The sequence below is a fragment of the Mustela lutreola genome, chromosome 15 (assembly GCF_030435805.1).
Source record: "Mustela lutreola isolate mMusLut2 chromosome 15, mMusLut2.pri, whole genome shotgun sequence".
NCBI classification, from domain to species: domain Eukaryota; kingdom Metazoa; phylum Chordata; class Mammalia; order Carnivora; family Mustelidae; genus Mustela; species Mustela lutreola.
Genome location: NC_081304.1, coordinates 62,090,139 through 62,113,654, shown reverse-complemented (window position 1 = coordinate 62,113,654; position 23,516 = coordinate 62,090,139). Strand labels below are relative to the sequence as shown.

The window sequence follows — 23,516 nt, the reverse complement described above, 5'->3', positions numbered from 1 at the left end:
ACCCTCCCCGCCCTCCCTTCTCCCGCTCACCGGGCATCAACAGCGTCGGGGCTGCCCTGCAGAAACGTAGGCGAGGTTGTAGTGTCGCCCTCTGCCGCATGGGGGCAGCATCACCTGCTGGCTCCACGGTAGGGCCTGCGCGCCTCTCTTGGCGGAGGCAGGCGGAGGCGGGCCTGCGGCATCCTCTTTCATTGGCCGGGCGGGGGCTCTGCCATGTTGGAGGAAGCGGTGCCTTCTGTGTGGTGGAAACGCTGTGGCTTCACCGGTAGCGTTGGGGAGCGCAGCCTCCTACCTTTCCTCCTCGCTCGAGTGTCGGTGCTGAGAGGCGGCGGTCGGCGGGATGGAGAGAAGTAGGATGAACCTGCCCAAGGGGCCGGACTCACTCTGCTTCAACAAGGACGAGTTCATGAAGGTGCACGCCTGGGCTCTGCTCCCTGGAGCCGGGCTGTGGGTGGCCTGCCCTCCTTGGCCCTCCGGGGCCTCTCCTCGGGCTTCTCCTGTGGGCTTCCTGCGCTGTCCCCACCCCGGACGGGTCCTCGGCGGGGACCTCACTGCACTTCCCAGAGAGTCTCTTGGCCTTGGGTGGGCTAGGTGCAGCCTGGAGAAAGCACTCCTGTGAAATCGTGCACATTGAATGAAAAGGCCTGAAAGTTCAGGGCAAGTGGTTTTGAGCTAAACGTAAAAGCCCCGGACCCGTAGGACCCGCCTCTGGTACCGTGCGGCACAGTCAGATCACCACTCCCCCGGCCTGCCAGAAGCCTCCCAGTGCCTTGTGCCTAGAAGCTGAGCGACTGTGCGTTGAACACATCTCTGAACACACGTACTTACCAGGAATTGGGTCAAAAATGCACTTAACCTAACGTTTATGCCTGACTTTCGTCTTAAGCTCCCGGAATGAGAAATCTGAAAGTCTGTACTGTCCTTACTGGTTCTGGTCCAGTACTACAATGCATACCAAGCTCCTTTTCTAAAGTTGCCCTACTTCTCTTGGTGAGGTCAGCCTGAAGCTGGCAGCAGATAACTGTAGGACATAAACTTACAGAATAGAAATTTAAACTGAAAAGACTTTACTGACAGGAAAGGTTCATCAGACATAGCCTTGAAAATGTCCCAAGGTTTGAATAAGAGCCAGGAGGAGTTTTATCTGTTTTCTGTATCCCTCTGGGTCTGTACTTAAACTATCAAAACGTATATGTTTAATTTCTAAGGATTGGGATTTAGTAGCTGGTTTCAGTGTTAAAAAGTTTTGGCTCTGTAGGTACCTAAAATTCTGAAAAGAGTTTGAATTTCTTACTTTTTTATGGCTTCAAGTCATAATATGTTTTTTTCTTTTTTGGGTTAACCAGCTAGTTCCTTTTTGATACTTGCATTCAGATCACATCTCCCAAACTCTGGCTTTAAAAGTGCTTATGTCTGGATCCTCTGCGGTGTGGCCATATCATTTTTAATATGTAGGGATGCCTACACGGAGGTATATTGTACTCTTGTTCTTGTATGGTGATGTTAAGCCACTGTAATAAAAGGTGTAAATTGAATGGAGTGTCTGAAGGAGAGCACAGAGTGAATTCTCGGATCCAGAAACCTTTTGTTAACGAAGGACACGTGATGAGGAGAGAGGTCATTGGAAGAAGAAAAGGCACACACACAGACTTAAAGAACCTCAAAGCACGGAAGTCTCTTTAGCTTGTCTGTCTTTGGACTTCGTCAGGCTTTCTTTGGGCCTAACACTAGCATTTTCTTGCACTTCCTCGCCCCGCCATCTTTCTCACTCTGAGCTGACAGAATGCCTTTGGTCAAAGCAGCTTCGGAAAATAGAAATCTCAAAATAGCACTTCTAAAGTAGGACTTAGAGGTAGAAAGAGAGCAAACTGGGAAAGTGGCTAGATTGCCAGCAATTCCATATTCTTTCAAGGCTCTGACATTTCTGAATATAATGTGCAATTTGTAGTGTTAATGAACGTGACCCCTTCATACATAGAAGGAAAATACATGGAACAGCTGTTCTGTGTAAAGTGGTATTGATCTTCTATGTGGGAGCTGGAGATAAAGGTTATATGCAATTTGTGTTTCCGTCAGGGAGATGTTTTGTTAAGTTACAGTTCCGAGGCAGAAATGAGTGGAGAGCTTGCTGTCAGGGTTGTATTTCTACATAGGTGTCTTGTTTGGCACATTTTGGAATGAGACTGAGATGGTAGAAAGGGAGATGGGGTGGGGCTGCGGGTTGCACCTTGGACACTGCATACATTGAGGGGTCCACGTTGATGCAGTCTTCACGGTAGAGCTGCAGTCAGGTTTACAGCAGGAAGTTGCATGGTCATATCTGTTGAGTGCGAGCTGACTGGTGGCAGGAGACTACTTAAAAAGTCATGTTTATGAGATCTAATGAGAAATAGAAGGGGAAAGGTATTCAAAAGAGGTAGGTGATCAAAGTGCAGGAATGGCAGATGGGGAAGGGTCACCTGGGGCAGAGGCACTGGTAACATCATACTTTTTCGGCTTAGAAATATGAAAATCCTTTGGGTTGACAGCCAAATAATAGATGAGCAGGACATAAGGTATTGGTAGTAGGGGGAGAAAGTGGCATAACAGATAAATTAGACCATTTACATGGGTGTGCTATTGACATCACATGTAGCCTTCCTCTTCCATCTCAACATATGACTTCATCTCCAGTTGTACAGAAAAATTAGCAGCCATCCCACGGGACCTCTTCCATCCTGCTGATCATGAGCCCATTCTTGTATTTGTCCCCTTCTCCTCCTCGCCTGGTACGGGGAGGGGCTCTCCTTCCTCCTCGGGTTCAGTCTCCACTCTGGCTCGGAGTCCATGCCCTCCCGCCCTTCCAGGAGCCTGCGAGGATCCTCTCCCCTGCACTCCTTCCCATCATGCGCTCCTGTTTGATTCTCTCCCACTTGACTGCCCCACCTCTAGGTATTGCCCTGTCACTGTCGCGCATCACAGCCAGTGCTCAGGGGTTGACTTGACTTTCCCACCTTCCACCCTTCAGGCCCTGTTGTTCCACTAAAGAGTTCTTACCAAAACTGTTTCTAAGTCAGCACACCTGACCTTTCTCTGTCTCCTTACTCGACATCGCAGTAGACCAAATGCTCTGCATTGCTTCCTGTCTTTCTTCTACCTCTCTGATGTGTCTCCTGTGCAAAGTCATGCTCCTGGTAGCCACTGAATGCTAATTATGGGCTCAGCCCCGTGTTCCTTTCTTTCCCTAGATGACCTTTTGTGCAGCTTCATGACCACCTATCAGCATATCAGGCAGATTCCTGTCTCTGGCCCACACGCCTCCTGAGCACCAGTTCTGTGTATCGGACTTGCTGACTTTCTTCTCGGATGTGTCTGTGGCCCCTCAGACTCATCAGGTTCAAGACGGAATTCATGAGCACCTCCTCCACAGAAAACCATCTTTCTTATTCTATTGCCTCTCTCAGTAAACACTTCATCCGTTTAGCCTGGAGTCGGGAAACCAGAAGTCAACTCCTACTCTGTCACCTTTCCAAAATCTAGTCTGTCACACCAAGTCCTGTGGATTTCTCTTCCTAAACCTCTTGAGTCCATATACATCTTTACATCTCTTCTCGTACCCTTGCAGTGCGCCCTTGCCATCACACCGTAGAAGCCTCTCACCCAGTCTCAATGTGCCTTCCTTGTCTTTCTGGCCCCTGGTCTACACTGCAGGCAAGCCACTCTTGTCAGAATGCGGATGTGATCTTGTATGTACCAGGTGACTGGTCAGTCCACCAGCTCTTGAAAAACCATTTTCCCACGCACTCAAACGTATTTCAAAGAGAATCAGTCCCCCATAGGGTAGTTTTCCTTGGTAGACAGTTTGTTTCTGTGCTGAGCCAGTCTGCCTCCTTCGAACTTCTCTGTGTCAGTTCCTCTCTGGAACCTGTGGCTTCGTTGGCACCCCGGGTAGGCACATGAAGACCTTTTCCATGAGAAGTGAAGGCAGGAGCCCTCTGGAGGGTGAATGTATGTACCCTCATGTTCCATAGGTAAAAGAACTGTGTGTGGGGGTGGGGGGGGTAAGTCCTTGAGGCTCCTCCCTGTTCTAATTGGGTGAACTGGGAATGTTGAGACAGGCAGCAGGTCCTGTGTGTCCTTGTTTGCAGGGAGCATGCATTCTGATGGACAAAACGGAAAAGGGGAAGAATGAGCAGCTGCTCAGATCTGTTTGTACTGTGCTGGCTGATTAGCTGTGACCTGTAGATGTGGGTCCCATCCTCGGCTCTGCTCTCTGCCTGCTTATGTCTGACTTGGGGCAAATCACTCGCCTTCGGCCTTCTGTTTGCTTGTTAGTATAATGAGGTGGTGCTTATCTATGTGATCTTTGCCGGCTCCTCTTAAAAGACTCCAGTCCATCCTGGCTTGCAGATAAGGAAACTGAGGCCTGAGGTGTGATGACTTCCTTTAAAGCCACACAGCTAGTTGGGGCCAATCACAGGCCAGATCTCCTGACCCCCACGCATCAGTCCTTGGAAATCCTACTGTAATATGTTCCTTTCCAGAGGCCATAGGTGGGCACTGAGGGAAGTGGGACAATCAGAACATTAAGAATAGCCCAGAAGATGGCACAATGTCAGCATGCCTTGGCACCTGCATTTTACCAATAGGGCCACCTCTTACCTTAAAAGAAGTTCCCACAGGGCTGGTGATCTGGATGCCTGGCCTGGAGCTTAGCTACGGTAAATGGGACCAGAGGGAAGTGATGTCTGTTTGAGGTGGACTTTGTTGACGGTGGCTGGAGATAGCAGCTGACAGTGGAGGAAGAGGGAAGAGTGACAGATGGTAGATAGACGCAGGCCTGCAGGTCAGCCACTGTTGCCCAGGGTCACCCATCCCCAGGAGCTGTCTTTTTATCACAGGAGCTGAGTACTTACCCTGTGGGTTCTTAGTTCGATGTCACGTCTTGATGAGAAGATTCCATTCTCTTCCGCATCAGTTTGAGACAGACATCGTAATGAAATACTAATTAGCCAAATATGGAATGTAAGCCTGGAACTCATTTTATAGAGATATTTTCTTATATGAACTACTTTCCGTGATGATAGAGGAGTTGTGATGATGTAACATCAGATATAGTTTATCTGATTGGCACTTGTAAGAAGGATTCCTGGCAAAAAAGAACTGTTTTTTTGTTGTTGTTGTCCTCCCTTTTGATCTTTTCCATTCCTTTTTTTTTTGTCTTGTGAGCAGTCATCTGATTTATAAAAAGATGCAACAAAAAGTAAAATGGTACAAGAAATAAGTTTCAAAACATAAAAAATTGAGTGTCTTTAGCCATAGCTCAGAACAGAGGAACTGGGTAAGGAGAATTGCTTGTATGAACTGGCAACAGGAAAAGTTGGTAAAGGAGAGCTGAGGAACTCTATTAAGACATAGGAGTGAGGGGCTCCATCATCATCTGGCATTCGCTCAGTGTCGTCTATATGGTTAGAGATGTCCATGATGGGAACTCCAGCAATCTTCTGGGTCTGGGTCAGCTAATGCCACAGTGTAACACTCTGAATTACTTCCGTACTGAGCAGTCATCTTCATAGTTTGTCTTGTGTGTACGTGGTAATCGTTTGAATCTTGGCTCTTTCGCAATCCTTAGAGCCTCTTGATACTTTCACCCAGGTTTCTCAGTTTCAGCCATTACACAGTCAGTTGTACAACTGGTACACTTGGCACACAGCCCATCCGTACATGACCCTGGCCTTGATCTTAATACTGACCCTAAACCTGACTGTAAACTTAACTCTGACCAAATCCGTGATCCTGAACAGATTTGTAACCGTAAAGCTAACCCTGATCCTGAACCTAATCATGAAACAGAACCTAAAAATAAAGCTGACCTTACCATAACCATGAACCTAACCCTGACCCTGACCCTAACCCTGACACTACACCTGTCCCAAACCTAACCCTGACTCTGACATGAACCTCCCCCCACACCAAAACATGAACCTGACCATAAATCTGACAATGACCCTGCCTGGACCTAAACCTAACAGTCAGCCTAACACTGAACCTGACCCTGACTGTGACCGTAACGCTAACCCTGAGCCTACTGTGATCCTGACCCTAAACCTAACCATGAACCTAACCCTAACCCTGACACCTACCCTAAACCTTACGCTAAGTCTGACCCCAAAGACGTCTAACCCTAACCCTGACACTACGTCTTTCTTACCCCTAACCCTAACACTAAGCTGGTCTAAACCCAGCTCTGTACCCTCCAGCGGGGACAACAGCTGCACCCAGGCCTCCCAGGGTCTGGGAGGAGGCTGTATGGGAGTCACTGGATGGGCACTGAATTGAGTGGAGTGTGAGCCTTGAGCAGCTTGGGGACCGGCGGCTCAGGGAGCTCTGGTGGAGCAGGAAGTTCGGTAAGGAGCCCCCAGGCAGTGGTGACCTCACTTCCCTGACGACAGAGCCCAATGCAATTGGAACCCATGTATCACGGCACCCCATAACAGAGAAAACCCCCTGTGCAGATCATTTCTAGGCACATGCTAAAGGAAGCGACATGTTCTTCTACTGTACTGAAGCCCAGAGGATACAGGGAGAAGTGAGCTCGCACGCCAGACACGTCACCTCCCTGGAAGGTCATATCAGGTTTCCCCAACGCCGCAGGCCCTTTGGCTAATAAAATCAAAAGATGACACCAGTGGGCTCAGAGTCAGAGAGTCCCACACCTTCTGATCTATGGGTGTAGCCCTAGGTTCCTCCCAGTCTCTGCGTGTGTGTGAGTGTGTGTGTGTGTGTGTGTGTGTTTGTGTGTGTGTGTGTGTACCTCTGGGTGTCTGTGTGTCTGTGTGTAAAGAGGACCTGCCCATGCCATCGTGGGTGGAGATGCCCCAAGCAGGATGAGCTAATGAGAGGTTAGATGTCTGGTGGGTAAGTCATGTTCACACCCCAGTTTAAGGTTGCTTAAGTGGGATCGGTTCTAGTGTCTACACCCTTCTGCCCAGGGTTTATCCTGAGACCCTGAATGGATGGGTCCATGACTCAGGAGCAGGGCTAACCCTAACAGTAACCACTAACCCTAACCCTGACACTGACTGTGAGCCTGCCCCAAACCCTAAACCAAGACCTGACCCTGACCCTGACTGTGATCTTTACCTGAACCCAAAACAAAACCTAAGCCTGCCAAAGACCCTGATGTGGACCCTGAACCTAAACCTAACTCTGACATTACCGTAAATATGACTAATACCTAACCATGACCCAGACCCTGACCCTAATCCTAACCCTGATGCTGATCTAACGCTGACCCTAACACTAACCCTAACACTGAATGTGAGCCTGAACCTAACTCTAACCCTAAACGTAACCCTGACCCTGACACTAACAAGGGGCCCTTACCAGAAACCTAACGCTGAACCTAACCCTAAAACTAACCCCTAACATTATCCCTGACACTGACCCTAACCCGGTCTAATCCTAAACTGCAACCTACCTCTAACCCTAAACCTAACCCCACTTTAACAATAATCCTGACCCTCTCCCTGACCCTGATCATAACCCTAAATATGAACTTTGCCTATGTCAGAACTTAACCTTAAAACTGACCCTGGCCTTCACCTTAATACTGACCCTAACCCTGACTGTAAACCTAACTCTGACCCAATCCGTGATCCTGAACAGAATCGTAACCGTAAAGCTAACTCTGATCCTGAACCTACTCATGAAACAGAACCTAAACATAAAGCTGACCTTACCATAACCATGAACCTAACCCTGACCCTGTCCCTAACCCTGACACTAAACCTGTCCCAAACCTAACCCTGACCCTGACATCTACCTTGCCCCCAAACCAAAACTTGAACCTGACCCTAAATCTGACCATGACCATGCCTGGACCTAAACCTAACCGTCAGCCTAACACTGAACCTGACCCTGACTGTGAACGTAACGCTAACCCTGACCCTACTGTGATCCTGAACCTAAACCTAACCATGAACCTAACCCTAACCCTGACCCCTACCCTAAGCCTTACGCTAACCCTGACCCCAATGACGTCTAACCCTAACCCTGACACTACGTCTTTCTTAGCCCTAACCCTAACACTAAGCTGGTCTAAACCCAGCTCTGTTCCCTCCAGCGGGGACAACAGCTGCACCCAGGCCCCCCAGGGTCTGGGAGGAGGCTGTATGGGGGTCACTGGATGGGCACTGCATTGAGTGGAGTGTGAGCCTTGAGCAGCTAGGGGACCGGCGGCTCAGGGAGCTCTGGTGGAGCAGGAAGTTCGGTAAGGAGCCCCCAGGCTGTGGTGACCTCACTTCCTTGACGACAGAGCCCAACTGAATTGGAACCCATGTATCCAGGCACCCCATCAGAGAGAAAACCGCCATGCCCAGCTCATTTCTAGGCACATCCTAAAGGAATTGACATGTTCTCTTCTGTACTAAAGCCGAGAGGATGCAGAGAAAAGAGAGCTCGCCCGCCAGACACATCCCCTCACCGGAAAGTCATATCAGGTTTCCCCAACGCCACAGGCCCTTTGGCTAATAAAATTTAAAGGTTACACCAGGGGCTCAGAGTCAGAGAGTCCCACACATCTTATCCAATTGTGTAGCCCTAGGTCTCCTCCCTGTCTCTGTGTGTGTGTGTTTGTGCGAGTGCCTCTGGGTGCCTTGTGTCTGTGTGTAAAGAGGACCTTGCCATGCCATCGTGGGTGGAGATGCCCCAAGCAGGATCAGGCTGATGAGGGTTTAGATATCTGGTGGGCAAGTCAGGTTCACACCCCAGTTTAAGGCTGGTTAAGTGGGATCGGGGGTATGGTCTACACCCTTCTGCCCAGGGTTTATCCTGAGACCCTGAACGGATGGGTCCATGACCCAGGAGCAGGGCTAACCCTAATAGTAACCACTAACCCTGACCCTGACCCTGACACTGACTGTGAGCCTGTCCCAAAACCTGACCCAAGCCCTGACCCTGACCCCGAACCTGACCCTGACTGTGATCCTGACCTGAACCCTAAACCTAAACCTAAGCCTGACACTGACCCTGATGTGGATCCTGAACCTAAACCTAACTCTGACATTACCGTAACCATGAATCAAACCTAACCAGGACCCTGACCCTGACCTAATCCTAACCCTGAGGCTGAACTACCCGGACCCTAACCCTAGCCCTGACCGTGACAGTGTGCTTGACCCTAACCCTAAACCTAATGTTAACTCTAACCATGACCCTAATAAGGACCCTGAACCTACACCTCATGCTGACCCTGAACCTAACACTAACCCCTACCCTAAACCAAACCCTAACCCTGACCTTACGCTGTCTAACCCTAACCCTAACCCTAACCATAACACTACTTCTAACTCTAACCCAAAACCCCATCCCAACCCTACCGCCAAAACCTAACTGTGACACTGAACCGAACATTGACCGTATACCAAAGCCTGACCCTCAACCTGACCCTGGCCCTGACCTTTACCTGACCCTGACTCTGAATCTAATCCTAACCTTGACACTAACTCTGACCACTACATAGCCCTGTCCCTGACCCGAATGTGGACTTTAAACCAATACCTGAACCTGACCCTAAAAAGGACACTGGTGCTAAACTTCACCCTGACCCTGACCCAGACCATGACGATAACCTAACCCTGACCCTTACAGTGACCCCGACAATCAACTGAACACTAAACCTGACCCTGACTGTGAGACTGAACCTAACTCTGACCCTAAATGTAACCCTGACCCTGACACTAACATGGGCCCTCCCCCGAATCCTATCTCTGAAGCTAACCCTAACACTAACCCCTAACCCTACCATGGACCCTGACCCTAACAAGTTCTAACCCTAACCGTCAACCTAACGCTAAACGTAGAACTATCCCTAAACATTAACAATAACCCTGACCTATACCAGACTATGATCATAAACCTAACCCTGAACTTTGCCTATACGAGACCCGGACCCTAAACCTGACCCTGGCCCTGACCATAAACCTAACTATGACCCTAACAATGACCACTACATAACCTTGTCCCTGACCCGAATGTGGACGTTAAACCAATACCTGATCCTGACCATAAACCTGACACTGGCCCTAGACTTCACCCTGACCCCGACCCAGGCAAAGACCAGAAACCTAACCCTGACCCTAACAGTGACCCTGACCCTGAACCTAACACTAACCCTGACACTGAATGGGAGCCTGAACCTATCTCTAACCCTAAACGTAACCCTGACTCTGACACTAACACGGGCCCTGACCCAAAACCTAATCGTGAACCTAACCCCAAAACTAACCCCTAACATTATCCCTGACACTGACCCTACCCCGATCTAACCCTAACCCGCAACCTACCTCTAACCCTAAACCTAACCCCAATTAAACAATAATCCTGACCCTCTCCCTGACCCTGATCATAACCCTAAATCTGAACATTGCCTATGTCAGAACTTAACCTTAAAATTGACCCTGGCCTTGATCTTAATACTGACTTAAACCCTGACTGTAAACCTAACTCTGACCCAATCCGTGATCCTGAACAGAATCGTAACCGTACAGATAACCCTGATCCTGAACCTACTCATGAAACAGTACCTAAACATAAAGCTGACCTTACCATAACCATGAACCTAACTCTGACGCTGACCCTCACCCTGACACTAAACCTTTCCCAAACCTAATCCTGACCCTGACATGAACCTTGCCCCCACACCAAAACTTGAACCTGACCCTAAATCTGACCATGACCCTGCCTGGACCTAAACCTAACCGTCAGCCTATCACTGAACCTGACCCTGACTGTGACCGTAACGCTAACCCTGACCCTACTGTGATCCTGAACCTAAACCTAACCATGAACCTAACCCTAACCCTGACCCCTACCCTAAGCCTTATGCTAACCCTGACCCCAATGACGTCTAACCCTAACCCTGACCCTACATCTTTCTTAGCCCTAACCAAAACACTAAGCTGGTCTAAACCCAGCTCTGTTCCCTCCAGTGGGGACAACAGCTGCGCCCAGGCCTCCCAGGGTCTGGGAGGAGGCTGTATGGGGGTCACTGGATGGGCACTGCATTGAGTGGAGTGTGAGCCTTGAGCAGCTAGGGGACCGGCGGCTCAGGGAGCTCTGGAGGAGCAGGAAGTTCAGTAACGAGCCCCAGGCTGTGGTGACCTCACTTCCTTGACGAAAGAGCCCAACTGAATTGGAACCCACGTATCCAGGCACCCCATTACAAAGTAAACCGCCATGCCCAGCTCATTTCTAGGCACATCCTAAAGGAAGCGACATGTTCTCTGCTGTACTAATGCCGAGAGGATGCAGAGAAAAGAGAGCTTGCCCGCCAGACACGTCTCCTCCCTGGCAAGTCATATCAGGTTTCCCCAACACCGCAGGCCCTTTGGCTAATAAAATTTAAAGGTTACACCGGGGGCTCAGAGCCAGAGTCCCACACATCTTATCCAATTGTGTAGCCCTAGGTCTCCTCCCTGTCTCTGTGTGTGTGTGTGTGTGCGAGTGCCTCTGGGTGTCTGTGTGTCTGTGTATAAAGAGGACCCTGCCATGCCATCGTGGGTGGAGATGCCCCAAGCATGATCAGACTGATGAGGGTTTAGATATCTGGTGGGCAAGTCATGTTCACACCCCAGTTTAAGGCTGGTTAAGTGGGATCGCGTGTAGGGTCTACACCCTTCTGCCCAGGGTTTATCCTGAGACCCTGAATGGATGGGTCCATGACCCAGGAGCGGGGATAACCCTAACAGTAACCACTAACCCTGACCCTGAACCTGACACTGACTGTGAGCCTGTCCCAAAACCTGACCCAAGCCCTGACCCTGACCCCGAACCTGACCCTGACTGTGATCCTGACCTGAACCCTAAACCTAAACCTAAGCCTGACACTGACCCTGATGTGGACCCTGAACCTAAACCTAACTCTGACATTACCGTAACCATGACTCAAACCTAACCATGACCCTGACCCTGACCCTAATCCTAACCCTGACGCTGACCTAACCCGGACCCTAACCCTATCCCTGACCATGACAGTGTGCTTGACCCTAACCCTAAACCTAATGGTAACTCTAACCATGACCCTAATAAGGACCCTGAACCTACACCTCATGCTGACCCTGAACCTAACACTAACCCCTACCCTAAACCAAACCCTAACCCTGACCTTAAGCTGTCTAACCCTAACCCTAACACTAACCATAACACTACTTCTAACTCTAACCCAGAACCACATCCCAACCCTACTGCCGAAACCTAACTGTGACACTGAACCGAACATTGACCGTATACCAAAGCCTGACCCTCAACCTGACCCTGGCCCTGACCTTTACCTGACCCTGACTCTGAATCTAATCCTAACCTTGACACTAACTCTGACCACTACATAGCCCTGTCCCTGACCCGAATGAGGACTTTAAACCAATACCTGAACCTGACCCTAAAGAGGGCTCTGGTGCTAAACTTCACCCTGACCCTGACCCAGACCATGACGATAACCTAACCCTGACCCTTACAGTGACCCCGACAATCAACTGAACACTAAACCTGACCCTGACTGTGAGACTGAACCTAACTCTGACCCTAAATGTAACCCTGACCCTGACACTAACATGGGTCCTCCCCCGAATCCTATCTCTGAAGCTAACCCTAACACTAACCCCTAACCCTACCACGGACCCTGACCCTAACAAGTTCTAACCCTAACCGTCAACCTAACGCTAAACGTAGAACTAATCCTAAACATTAACAATAACCCTGACCCTATACCTGACTATGATCATAGCCCTAACCCTGAACTTTGCCTATACCAGACCCGGACCCTAAACCTGTCCCTGGCCCAGACCCTAAATCTAACCATGACCCTAACAATGACCACTACATAACCTTGTCCCTGACCCGAATGTGGACTTTAAACCAATACCTGATCCTGACCGTAAACCTGACACTGGCCCTAGACTTCACCCTGAACCCGACCCAGGCAAAGACCAGAAACCTAACCCTGACTCTAACAGTGACCCTGACCTTGAACCTAACACTAACCCTGACACTGAATGGGAGCCTGAACCTATCTCTAACCCTAAACGTAACCCTGACCCTGACACTAACACGGGCCCTGACCCGAAACCTAATGCTGAACCTAACCCCAAAACTAACCCCTAACATTATCCCTGACACTGACCCTAACCCGGTCTAACCCTAACCCGCAACCTACGTCTAACCCTAAACCTAACCCCAATTTAACAATAATCCTGACCCTCTCCCTGACCCTGATCATAACCCTAAATCTGAAATTTCCTATGTCAGAACTTAACCTTAAAACTGACCCTGGCCTTCACCTTAATACTGACCCTAACCCTGACTGTAAACCTAACTCTGACCCAATCCGTGATCCTGAACAGAATCGTAACCATAAAGCTAACCCTGATCCTGAACCTTCTTATGAAACAGAACCTAAACATAAAGCTGACCTTACCATAACCATGAACCTAACCCTGACCCTAACCCTAACCCTGACACTAAACCTTTCCCCAACCTAACCCTGACCCTGACATGAACCTTGCCCCCACACCAAATCTTGAACCTGACCCTAAATCTGACCATGACCCTGCCTGGACCTAAACCTAACCGTCCGCCTATCACTGAACCTGACCCTGACTGTGACCGTAACGCTAACCCTGACCCTACTGTGATCCTGAACCTAAACCTAACCATGAACCTAACCCTAACCCTGACCCCTACCCTAAGCCTTACGCTAACCCTGACCCCAAAGACGTCTAACCCTAACCCTGACCCTACGACTTTCTTAGCCCTAACCCTAACACTAATCTGGTCTAAACCCAGCTCTGTTCCCTCCAGCGGGGACAACAGCTGCACCCAGGCCTCCCAGGGTCTGGGAGGAGGCTGTATGGGGGTCACTGGATTGGCACTGCATTGAGTGGTGTGTGAGCCTTGAGCAGCTTGGGGACCGGCGGCTCAGGAAGCTCTGGTGGAACAGGAAGTTCGGTAAGGAGCCCCCAGGCAGTGGTGACCTCACTTCCCTGACGACAGAGCCCAATGCAATTGGAACCCACGTATCACGGCACCCCATAACAGAGAAATACCCCTGTGCAGATCATTTCTAGGCACCTCCTAAAGGAAGAGACATTTTCTTCTACTGTACTGAAGCCCAGAGGATACAGGGAGAAGTGAGCTCGCCCGCCAGGCACGTCCCCACCCTGGCAGGTCATATCAGGTTTCCCCAACGCTGCAGGCCCTTTGGCTAATAAAATCAAAAGGTGAGACCAGTGGGCTCAGAGTCAGTGAGTCCCACACCTTCTGATCTATGGGTGTAGCCGTAGGCCTCCTCCCTGTCTCTGCGTGTGTGTGTGTGTGTGTGTGTGTGTGTGTGTGTGTGCCTCTGGGTGTCTGTGTGTCTGTGTGTAAAGAGGACCTGGCCATGCCATCGTGGGTGGAGATGCCCCAAGCAGGATGAGCTGATGAGGGGTTAGATGTCTGGTGGGTAAGTCATGTTCACACCCCAGTTTAAGGCTGCTTAAGTGGGATCGGTGTAGGGTCTACACCCTTCTGCCCAGGGTTTATCCTGAGACCCTGAATGGATGGGTCCATGACTCAGGAGCAGGGCTAACCCTAACAGTAACCACTAACCCTGACCCTGACACTGACTGTGAGCCTGCCCTAAACCCTAAACCAAGCCCTGACCCTGACTCTGACCCTGACCCTGACTGTGATCCTTACCTGAACCCAAAACAAAACCTAAGCCTGGAAAGGACCCTGATGTGGACCCTGAACCTAAACCTAACTCTGACATTACCGTAAATATGACTAATACCTAACCATGACCCAGACCCTGACCCTAATCCTAACCCTGATGCTGATCTAACGCTGACCCTAACACTTACCCTGACACTGAATGTGAGCCTGAACCTAACTCTATCCCTAAACGTAACCCTGACCCTGACACTAACACGGGCCCTGACCCGAAACCTAACACTGAAGCTAACCCTAAAACTAACCCCTAACATTATCCCTGACACTGACTCTAACCCGGTCTAATCCTAACCCTCAACCTACCTCTAAGCCTAACCCTAACCCCAATTTCACAATTATCCTTACCCTCTCCCTGAACATGATCATAACCCTAACTCTGAACTTTGCCTACGTCAGAACTTAAACTTAAAAATGACCCTGGCCTTGACCTTAACACTGACCCTAACCCTGACTGTAAACCTAACTCTGACCCAATCCGTGATCTTGAACAGATTAGTAACCCTAAAGCTAACCCTGTTCCTGAACCTACTCATAAAACAGAACCTAAACATAAAGTTGACCGGACCGTAACGATGAACCTAACCCTGACCCTGACCCTAACCCTGACACAAAACCTGTCCCAAACCTAACCCTGACCTGACATGAAATTGCCCCCAAACCAAACTTGAACCTGACCCTAAAATTGACCATGACCCTGAACCTGACCCTAAACCTAATCATCAGCCTAACAATGACCCTGAGCTTGACTTGACCGTAACACTAACCCTGAACCTACTATGATCCTGACCCGAAACCTAACCATGAACCTATCCCTAACCCTGACCCCACCCTAAACCTTACTCTATCCCTGACCCTAAGTCATTCTTAACACTAACACTAACCTGGTCTAAACCCAGCTCTGTTCCCTCCAGCGGGGACAACAGCTGCACCCAGGCCTCCTAGGGCCTGGGGGGAGGCTGTATGGGGGTCACTGGATGGGCTCTGCATTGAGTGGAGTGTGAGCCTTGAGCAGCTTGGGGACCGGCGGCTCAGGGAGCTCTGGTGGACCAGGAAGTTCGGTAAGGAGCACCCAGGCAGTGGTGACCTCGAAATCAGAATCGGATGTGTGTGATGCTGCAGCTGAATGCCTGAGCTAGTCTCCGCAGCATGGTGGAAGATACCCGCATGGAGCGAAATCTTCTTTGTCCTAGCACCCCTCTGCATGAAAGAGAAGCACGGTTGCGCCTGTGGAAAGAACCTTAAGGAAAGGGACACGTCTTTCACTGTGCACCCCAGGAGCATGTCTGTGGAAGCTGCAGCACGCTGCCCAGGGAGAAGAGCAGGACCGTTGGCCTCTGGTCTGGAAACGGTTGCGAAGCAGGAGAGCCAGCCCTGGCAGGCACAGCGTCCGATGGCAATACAAGTGTCACCCGCTCCCTGTGCAGACAGACGGAAGCCTGGCTGCTACGGAGAGAGGAGGGGATGAGTAGGGCAGGGCGCGTGCTCCACTCTTAGGAAGGAGTCTGGGCAGAAAGCATGCCTGTCCTGGGCCTCTGGGCCCAAGGACACAGCAGCTCTTTGGCCACCTGTCCCTGGGGCAGACATGCGCTAGCCACCAGGCGCCTACGCTGAACTCGCAGAAACAGCTCCCTGAAATAACGGGGAGTCAGACGCCGTTTTCCTCCAGGATGTGGAAGCTTGGAGGAGGCACGGGGTTTAAGGGGAAGGGGTGGGGACAGTCCCCCAAAGATCCCTATTCCGTGCACGGGCCGTGTACAGGGATCCTGTCACCTCTCCTTTCCTGTGAGGAAAGCACTTGCTTAGTCCGCGATTCCGCCTGAGCGCCAGTGTAAAAGGCCAAGAGATGCCTACACCGGGAGATGGTAGTGTGTATAGGGTGGCATCCTAGCCGCACGCTACTGAAGGGTTGTGGCTGTGTCTGCTTAGTTAGGCCTGGCAGGGTTTACCTAGGACGCGAACATGGAGCCCGGGAAAAAAGGCCCAAAAGGCACCAGCTGTCGCGCAGCTCTTCTTCCCTGACGCGACTGAAGCCTTGCTGAGGAAGCAGCGGCGAAGTGCTGTTCGCTCCAAGCCAAAGCCTCTGCAAAAGCACAGCATTCGCTGAGAAATGTTCTGCGGGCTGCTGCTGCTTGCCTGAGCCCTGTCTCGCGGTGGGAGGAACCCGCATACAGCGAAAGCCACTTTGCCTTCTCATCTACCCTTGGAAAGAACAGCATTCGTTGGGAAATCTGAGTTTGGTTTGGGGATGCTGCTGCTGCTTGCCTGAGCTAGTCTCCGCAGCACGGTGGAAGATACCCGCATGGAGCGAAATACTCTTTGCCCTGGCATCCCTTCTGCCTGAGAGAGAAGTCTGCTTGCAGACGTCTGTCACCGCGCTCCCCAGCAGCAAGTGTGGGGAAGGCGCAGCACGCTGCCCCTGGAGAAGAGTAGGAGCCGTTAGCCTTGGGTTCAGGAAATGCTCGGGAAGCATGATAGCCTGCCGTGGCACAAACAGCAGGCCTGTGGCAAGACAAGTGACCCCACTCCCTGTCCAGAGAGATGGAAGCCTGTCTGCTAAGGAGCCATGACGGGACGACTAGGGCAGGGGCGCGTGCTCCCCTCTGAGGAAGGAGTCTGGCAGAAGGCAGGCCTGTCCTGTGCCTCTGGTCCCAAGGGGACAGCATCTCCTTGGCCACCTGTCCTATGGGCAGACTTGGGCTTGCCACCAGGTGCCATAACCGCAAATCGAAGAAACAACCCCATGCAGAAACGGGCAGTAAGATGCCCTCTTCCACCTAGATGTGGCAGCGATGTGGGTGGCAGGGGTTGTGCCGGGGAAGGAGTGGAGACTGTCCCCCACAGTTCCCCATCCAAATTTACGGGCCGTGTGCAAGGATCCTGTTGCCTCCTGACTCCTGTTGTGATGGCACTGGCCTAGACCTCATGTCTGCAGGAGCGCCGGAACAAAAGGCAAAGCCTTACCTACCCCAGGAGATGGTAATACGCATAGAGTGCCATGCTAGGCCACGGATGCTGCTGCAGGGCTGTGACTGTGTCTGCTTAGTTCGGCTTAGCACGGTGAACCCCGGGCGCGAACTTGGAGCCCGGGAAAGCAAGGTCCAAGAGGCACCAGCTCTCCGGCAGCTCTTCTTCCCTGACGCGAAAGAAGCCTTGCTGAGGAAGCTGTGGTGAAGTGCGGTTCACTCCAAGCCCAAAGCCTCTGTGAAAGCACAACATTCGCTGAGAAATCATAGTCGGTACTGTGGGCTGCTGCTGCTGGTTGCCTGATCCCAGTTTTTCCGTGTTAGAATCCCACATAAAGCTTAAGGCTCTTTTCCCGGGCATCTCCTCTGGGAAAGCGTAGCATTTGTTGGAAAATCAGAGTTGGGTTTGGGGATGCTGCTGCTGCTTGCCTGAGCTAGTCTCCCCAGAACGGTGAATGATACCCGCATGGGGCGAAATACTCTTTGCCCTACCATCCCCTCTGCCTGAGAGAGAAGCGTGGTTGCACACGTCTGTCACCGCGCTCCCCAGGAGGAATGTGGGGAAGGCGTAGCAAGCCGCCCCAGAGAAGAGAAGGAGCCGTTGGCCTCCGGTTCGGGAATCGCTCGGGAAGCAGGATAGCCTGCCGTGGCAGGAACAGCAGTCCGGTTGTAAGACAAGTGTCCCCCGCTCCCTGTCAGAGAGATGGAAGCCTGTCTGCTAAGGAGACATGTCGGGACGACTAGGGCAGGGGCGCGTGCTCCCCTCTGAGGAAGGAGTCTGGCAGAAGGCAGGCCTGTCCTGTGCCTCTGGTTCCAAGGGGACAGCATCTCCTTGGCCTCATGTCCTAAGGGCAGACTTGGGCTTGCCACCAGGTGCCATACCTGCAACTCGAAGAAACAACCCCATGGAGAAACGGGCAGTCAGATGCCGTCTTCCACCTAGATGTGGCAGCGATGTGGGTGGCAGGGGTGTGCCGGGGAAGGAGTGGAGACTGTCCCCCACAGTTCCCCATCCAAGTTTATAGGCCGTGTGCAAGGATCCTGTTGCCTCCTGTCTCCTGTGATGAAGGCACTTACCTAGACCTCATGTCTGCAGGAGGGCCGGAACAAAAGGCAAAGCCTTATCTACCCCAGGAGATGGTAATAGGCATAGAGTGCGATGCTAGGCCACCCATGCTGCTGCAGGGTTGTGACAGTGTCTGCTTAGTTCGGCTTAGCAAGGTGAACCCCGGGCGCGAACTTGGAGCCCGGGAAAGCAAGGCCCAAGAGGAACCAGCTCTCCGGCAGGTCTTCTTCCATGACGCGAAAGAGCCTTGCTGAGGAAGCAGTGGTGAAGTGCGGTTCGCTCCATGACCAAAGCGTCTGTGAAAGCACAACATTCGCTGAGAAATCAGCCTCGGTACTGTCGGCTGCTGCTGCTGGTTGCCTGATCCCAGTCTGTCGGTGGGAGAAACCCGCATACAGCCTAAGGCTATTTGCCCGGGCATCTCCTCTGAGAAAGCACATTTGTTGGGAAATTAGAGTTGGGTTTGACGATGCTGCTGCTGCTTGACTGAGCTAGGCTCCGCAGACTTTGAATGATACCCGCATGGGGCGAAATACTCTTTGCCTAACCATCCCCTCTGCCTGAGAGACAAGCGTGGTTGCACACGTCTGTCACCGCGCTCCCCAGGAGGAATGTGGGGAAGGCGTAGCACGCCGTCCCCAGAGAGGAGAAGGAGCCGTTGGCCTCTGGGTCGGGAAACGCTTGGGAAGCAGGATAGCCTGCCGTGGCAGGAACAGCAGTCGGGTGGCAAGACAAGTGTTCCCCTCTCACTGTCCAGAGAGATGGAAGCCTGGCTGCTAAGGAGACATGAGGGGACGACTAGGGCAGGGGCGTGTGCTCCACTCTGAGGAAGGAGTCTAGGCAGAAGGCAGGCCATGTCCTGTGCCTCTGGTCCCAAGGGGCAAGCATCTCCTTGGCCACCTGTCCCAAGGGCAGACTTGGGCTTGCCACCAGGTGCCATACCCGGAACTCGCAGAAACAACCCCATGGAGAAACAGGTAGTCAGATGCCGTCTTCCACCAAGATGTGGAAGCGATGTGGGTGGCAGGGGGTGTGCCGGGGATGGAGTTGAGACTTTCCTCAAAAGTCCCGATCCAAGTGCACGGGCCGTGTGCAGGGATCCTGTCGCTTCCGCTCTCCTAGGTGAAGTCACTGGCCTAGACCCTGAGTCTGCCTGCACGCCGGAAAAAAAGGCAAAGCCTTAACTACCCCCCCAGGAGATGGTAATAGGCATAGAATGCCATGCTAGGCCACGCACGCTGCTGCAGGGTTGTGACTGTGTCTGCTTAGTTCGGCTTAGCAAGGTGAACCCTGGGCGCGAACTTGGAACCCGTGAATGCAAGGCCCAAGAGGCAGCAGCTCTCCCGCGGCTTTTCTTCCCTGCCAGGACAGAGCGAACGACCAAAGCCTTGCTGAGGAAGCAGTAGCGAAGTGCGGTTCGCGCCAAGCTGAAAACCTCTGGGAAAGCATAGCAGTCACTGCACAAACAGCAGGCCTGTGGCAAGACAAGTGAACCCACTCCCTGTCCAGAGAGATGGAAGCCTGGCTGCTAAGGAGACATGACGGGACGACAAGGGCAGGGGTGCGTGCTCGCCTCTGAGGAAGGAGTCTGGCAGAAGGCAGGCCTGTCCTGTGCCTCTGGTTCCAAGGGTACAGCATCTCCTTCGCCAACTGTCCTAAGGGCAGACTTGGGCTTACCACGAGGTGCCGTACCCGATACACGAATAAACAACCCCATGGAAAAAGGGGCAGTCAGATGCCGTCTTCCACCAAGATGTGGCAGCGATGTGGGTGGCTGGGGGTGTGCCGGGGATGGAGTGGAGACTGTCCCCAACAGTTCCCCATCCAAGTTTACGGGCCGTGTGTAAGTATCCTGTTGCCTCCTGACTCCGGTGTTGAAGGCACTGGCCTAGACCTCATGTCTGCCTGAACGCCGGAACAGAAGGCAAAGCCTTACCTTCACCAGGAGATGGTAATAGGAATAGAGTGCCATGCTAGGCCACGCATGCTGCTGCACGGTTGTGACTGTGTCTGCTTAGTTCGGCTTAGCAAGGTGAACCCCGGCGCGAACTTGGAGCCCAGGTAAGCAAGGCCCAAGCGGCAGCAGCTCTCCCGCGGCTTTTCTTCCAAGCCGCGAAAGGCGAACGACCAAAGCCTTGCTGAGGAAGCAGCAGCCAAGTGCGGTTCGCGCCAAGCTGAAAACCTCTGGGAAACCATAGCAGTCGCTGGGAAATCAGAGTCGGTTCTGCGGGCTCTTCCTCTGCTTGCCTGAGCCCAAACTCGCGGTGGGAGAAACTCGCATACACCAAAAGCCTCTTTGCCCGTGCATCTCCTCTGTGAAGATAGAGCATTCTTTGGGAAATCAGAATCGGATGTGTGTGATGCTGCAGCTGAATGCCTGAGCTAGTCTCCGCGGCATGGTGGAAGATACCCGCATGGAGCGAAATCTTCTTTGCCCTAGCACTCTCTACCTCAGAGTGAAGCGCGGTTGCGCCTGTGGAAATAGCCTTAAGGAAAGGGACACGTCTTTCACTGCTTTCCCCAAGAGCATGTCTGTGGAAGGTGCAGCACGCTGCCCAGAGAGAAGAGCAGGAGCCGTTAGCCTTCTGTTCTGGAAACGATTGCGAAGCAGAAGAGCCGGCCCTGGCAGGCACAGCAGCCGGTGGCCATACAAGTCTACCCGCTCCCAGTGCAGGAAGACGGAAACCTGGCTGCTACGGAGAGAGGAGGGGATAATAAGGCAGGGCGCGTGCTCCACTCTTAGGAAGGAGTCTGGGCAGAAAGCATGCCTGTCTTGAGCCTCTGGGCCCAAGGAGACAGTAGCTCTTTGGCCACCTGTCCCTGGGGCAGACATGCGCTAGCCACCAGGCGCCTACGCTGAACTCGCAGAAACAGCTCCCTGAAATAACGGGAAGTCAGACGCCGTCATCCTCGAGGATGTGGAAGCTTGGAGGAGTCATGGGGTTTAAGGGGAAAGGGTGGGGACAGTCCCCCAAAGCTCCCTATTCCGTACACGGGTGGTGTGCAGGCATCCTGTCACTTCTCCTTTCCTGTGGGGAAAGCACTGGGCTAGTCCGCGAGTCTGCCTGATCGCCAGAGAAAAAGGCCAAGCGACGCCTACACCGGGAGATGGTAGTGTGTATAGGGTGCCATCCTAGGCTCCGGACGCTACTGCAGGGTTGTGGCTGTGTCTGCTTAGTTCGGCATGGCAGGGTGAACCAAGGACGCAAACATGGAGCCCGGGAAAAAGGCCCAAGAGGCACCAGCTCTCGTGCAGCTCTTCTTCCCTGACGCGACTGAAGCCTTGCTGAGGAAGCAGCGGCCAATTGCTGTTCGCTCCAATCAAAGCCTTTGCAAAAGCACAGCATTCGCTGAGAAATGTTCTGCGGGCTGATGCTGCTTGCCTGACCCCAGTCTCGGCGTGGGAGAAACCCGCATACAGCGAAAGCCTCTTTGCCTTGTCATCTGCCCTTGGAAAGCAAAGCATTCATTGAGAAATCTGAGTTTGGTTTGGGGATGCTGCTGCTGCTTGCCTGAGCTAGTCTCCGCAGCACGGTGGAAGATACCCGCATGGAGCGAAATACTCTTTGCCCTGGCATCCCTTCTGCCTGAGAGACGTCAGCTTGCACACGTCTGTCACCGCGCTCCCCAGCAGCAAGTGTGGGGAAGGCACAGCACGCCGCCCCTGGAGAAGAGAAGGAGCCGTTAGCTTTGGATTCAGGAAACGCTCGGGAAGAAGGATAGCCTGCCGTAGCACAAACAGCAGGCCTGTGGCAAGACAAGTGAACCCACTCCCTGTCCAGAGAGATGGAAGCCTGGCTGCTAAGGAGACATGAGGGGACGACTAGGGCAGGGGTGCGTGCTCCCCTCTGAGGAAGGAGTCTGGCAGAAGGCAGGCCTGTCCTGTGCCTCTGGTTACCAGGGTACAGCATCTCCTTGGCCAACTGTCCTTAGGGCAGACTTGGGCTTATCACGGGAAGCCGTACCTGATACACGAAGAAACAACCCCATGGAAAAACGGGCAGTCAGATGCCTTCTTCCACCAAGATGTGGAAGCGATGTGGGTGGCAGGCGGTGTGCCGTTGATGGAGGGGATACAGTCCCCCACAGTTCCCCATCCTAGTGCACGGGCCGTGTACAGGGATACTGTGGCCTCCTCTCTCCTGTGCTGAAGGTACTGGCCTAGACCCTGAGTCAGCCTGAGCGCCGGAACAAAAGGCAAAGCCTTAACTACGCCCCAGGGGATGGTAATAGGCATAGAGTCCCTAGGCCACGCATGCTGCTGCAGGGTTGTGACTGTGTCTGCTTAGTTCGGCTTAGCAAGGTGAACCCTGGGCGCGAACTTGGAGCCCGGAAAAGCAAGGCCCAAGAGGCAGCAGCTCTCCCGCGGCTTTTCTTCCCTGCCGCGACAGAGCGAACGACCAAAGCCTTGCTGAAGAAGGAGCAGCCAAGTGCGGTTCGCGCCAAGCTGAAAACCTCTGGGAAAGCATAGCAGTCGCTGGGAAATCAGAGTTGGTTCTGCGGGCTCTTCCTCTGCTTGCCTGAGCCCAAACTCGCGGTGGGAGAAACTCGCATACAGCAAACTCCTCTTTTCTCAGGCATCTCCTCTGGGAAGGCACAGCATTCGTTGGGAAATCAGAATCGGATGTGTGTGATGCTGCAGCTGAATGCCTGAGCTAGTCTCCGCGGCATGCTGGAAGATACCCGCATGGAGCGAAATCTTCTTTGCCCTAGCCCTCTCTACATGAGAGAGAAGCGCG

At 52.4% G+C, this 23,516-nt stretch overlaps 1 protein-coding gene across 2 annotated transcripts in view; it reads left to right on the top strand.

The window, feature by feature from the left end:
• The first annotated feature begins 211 nt into the window (after positions 1 to 211).
• LOC131816542 (conserved oligomeric Golgi complex subunit 2-like) overlaps positions 212 to 23,516 on the top strand; it is a 199,809-nt gene continuing 176,504 nt past the window's right edge. The window contains exon 1 of one of the 2 annotated variants that reach the window (XM_059149371.1): positions 212 to 350. The gene's annotated coding sequence lies outside the window, so the exon portion shown is untranslated. Of the gene's footprint in view, positions 413 to 23,516 lie in introns of both variants that reach the window. The other variant, XM_059149366.1, reaches the window with a different exon arrangement.